This window comes from Halichoerus grypus, chromosome 9 (assembly GCF_964656455.1).
Source record: "Halichoerus grypus chromosome 9, mHalGry1.hap1.1, whole genome shotgun sequence".
Lineage (NCBI taxonomy): Eukaryota > Metazoa > Chordata > Mammalia > Carnivora > Phocidae > Halichoerus > Halichoerus grypus.
In genome coordinates this window covers 93,805,824-93,809,154 of record NC_135720.1, presented here as the reverse complement: position 1 = coordinate 93,809,154, position 3,331 = coordinate 93,805,824, and the positions used below count along the sequence as shown (strand labels likewise).

Here is a 3,331-nt window from a genome sequence, read left to right as displayed (position 1 = left end):
ACAAGAGGGTCAGCAAAAGGGCAGAAAATATTTGTCAATCATATATCTTATAAAGGGTTAATTTCCAAGATATGTAAGGAACTCAACCAACTCAAAAGCAAAAAACAAAAAACAATGAAACAAAAACAAAACCAAAACTGATTAAAAATGGTCAAAGACCGAGTCACGGAGCTGCAGCTTGCAGAGGACTCAGCAGCTTCCCCCTGGACGACCCCGCCCCACCCCCAACTGCCTGAAGCTCCATCCTCAGGCCCTCCTTCTCCCATCATTTTCCTCCATTTCCACTGAGGAAAAGGAATCCTATAGTATGTCTGCTACCCAGAAACTCCACTTTCTCGATCCTTTTGTGGATGCAAGTAAGGGTGATGATCTGCTTCCTGCTGGCACTGAGGATTATATCCATATAAGAATTCAACAGAGAAATGGCAGGAAGAGCCTTACTACTGTCTAAAAACTTGCTGATGATTACGATAAAAAGAAACTAGTGAAGGCTTTTAAGAAGAAATTTGCCTGCCATGGTGCTGTCATTGAGCTTCCAGACGATGGAGAAGTAATTCAGGCACAGGGCAACCAGCACAAGAATAGATGCCAGTTCCTCTCTCGAAGAGACCGGACTGGCTAAGGACGACCAGCTGGAGGTTCATGGGCTTTAAGTGCTTTGGGCTCACTGAAGCTTAAGTGAGGATTTCCTTCTCATGAGTAGAATTCCCTTCTGTCCTTTGTCACAAATTTAAAAACCTCACAGCTTGTATAATGGAACCATTTCGGGTCTGCTTTTCACTTGGACGAGTGTCACTCCTTCATGCAATAAACTGAAAAGAGTCATGCTGTCTAGTCTTGAAGTCCCTCATTTAAACAGAGGTCAAGCAGTAGGTGCCGGGCAGTGTCCGGCCTGAAACCAAGCAGTAACGAGATGTTTTGGTCCAGCCCAGAGCCCCAGGATCACGGCCAGCTGTGTCTGGCCAGGAGCTCCTCGGCTCTCCCTCTTCATAGTCCCCTGCCCTAAGAGAATGTCACCACCTGAAGAGCCCGCGGGGAAGCTGAGAGGACAGGATGGGGTCAGACAGCACCAGCAGCTGTGCTGCTAGAGGGAGTCGTTGGTAGTCCAAGAGAGAGCCCTGGGGTCTCCAGCCTGACGGGGGGCAGAGCTCAGAGCAGCCACCTTCCCTCTAGTGACATGTGATGGGACATCGGGCTTGCCATCACAGTATTTCTGACTAGACATTTCCCTGGCTAATCGGGGTCCGAACCCCAGAATGTGAGGCCAACCTTCTATCAGAGTGAAACTTTTGATGGGAACAAACTTCAAACTGATGGATCAGCCACGTAGCTGGCTGCAGAGCTTGCAACTTTCTAGCAACAGCGGCCCAATGGCATGTAACAGACTGGTTTTCGGTTTATTTTTTCTTTCAGTTTTAATGTTACATAATGTCTACAGACCCTTATTTAAATAAAATTTGTTGTCAGAGAAATCGGGTGTGGAGAAAAGGGAGCCCCAGTGCACTGTTGGTAGGAATGTAAATTGGTGGAATGGAAAACTACCAAAAAATTAAAAATAGAACTACCATGTGATCCAGCAATCCCACTTCTAGGTATATATCCAAAGGCAATGAAACCGCTATCTCAAAGAGAAATCTGCACTCGCCTGTTTAGTACAGCATTATTCACTATGACCAAGATATGGAAATAACCTAAGTGTCCATCAACTTAGCTGGTTGGGGGAAGGGCTAAAGATGTGAGATAGAGATAGAGATGTATAGACATACACACAATTGCATATTATTCAGCCTTGAGAAAGAAGGAAATCCTGCCATTTGTTACAACATGGATGAACCCTGAGGGCATTATGCTAACTGACATAAGTCAGACAGAGAAAGACAAATACTGTATGATCTCACTTATATGTAGAATCTAAAGACACTGAACTCATAGAAACAGAGTAGGATGGTAGTTGCCAAGGGCCAAAGGGTTGGGAAAATGTGGAGATGTTAGTCAAAGTGTATAAACCTTTAGTTAAGATGGCTGTATTTCAGGGATCTAAGGTCGAGCGTGGTCACTATAGTTAACAACACTGTGTTGTGTACTTGCAAGTTGCTATGACAGTAGAATCTCAATGTTCTCACCATGACAACAAAATGGTGATTACGTGAGGTGATAGATATGCTAACAAAACTTACTGTGGAAAACATTTTGCAATATACGTGTTTCGAATCATCCCACTAAATAGCTTCAACTTACACAATTTTATATGTCAATAAATAAATTCTGGAAATCTAAAGTACAACATGATGATTACAGTTAACAATACTGTAATTTTTCCTGAAAGTTGCTGAGAGGTGAAATCTTAAATGTTCTCACCACACGTGCACACAACACACACACACACAGAGGCACAAAGACAATTATGTGAGGTGATGGAGATGTCAACCAACCCCACCATGGTAATTATCTTGCAGTATAGAAGTGTACCAAATCAACACTGTATATCTTAAACTTAAACAATGTTATTGTGTAAATTATATCTCGGTAAAGCTGGGGGGAAAAAACTGAAAAGATCCGACATGTAAACATTCCTTAGAAGTTACTGCTCTTCTGTTCAGTCGGTCACTGAGAATGACTGAATCAAGAAAAAGTTAAGTGGCATTAACTTTTCCTCCCCACCAAAAACTGCTTTCAGAGTGAAGTTTGTGGCTTATAGGCCTTTTTGTCTGTGTTTATAATGACTGTTAATAGACTGTTTGGAGATCGCTCTAATTAAATATGGCAACTAAAAGAAGTAGGACCTCCCCAACAAAGGACATGTGGCTTTTAACTGGAGTCAGGCAGACTGTAAACTTTCCCCACTTTGGCCCACCAAAAACTTGGACTTGGCCATTACAATGGCACCACATGAGATGCATTCACTGAATTAACATCTGGGCCTGGTTATCAGTTTGTTTTCATCTGGAATATTCATTTTTAAAGTTTGGCCCGTGTTTCCCATTTATTTTTCAAAAGGTGTATTAGGTTCCAAATACTTGAAACAACCCGTGGCAGGCGTCAACCTGGCTCAATTCTTGGAAAGGACTTACAGCAGAAAAACCCCTATGAGCTAAGTCACATTCACATAATTCAGGTAGATTGCAGTGGGGAGGGAGATCAAGTTGATACTAATTACTTAGCAAGAGCATTCTTTATAGAACCCACAAAGGAAAACTTTAATCCAGTTCCAGGAGTTCTCGTTGATTTCTGTCATGTAGCCTGACGAACAAGCCCTGATTTATGTGAGGGCTATGGCCATGATGATTCTTATCTTCAGCCAGTAAGAAACCTATGCTCATGAGAATGAGGT

At 42.6% G+C, this 3,331-nt stretch overlaps 1 pseudogene; it reads left to right on the top strand.

Moving 5' to 3' along the window:
• Positions 1–307: 307 nt before the first annotated feature.
• LOC118524222 (eukaryotic translation initiation factor 1 pseudogene) lies at positions 308–653 on the top strand (annotated as a pseudogene).
• The last annotated feature ends 2,678 nt before the right edge of the window (positions 654–3,331 follow it).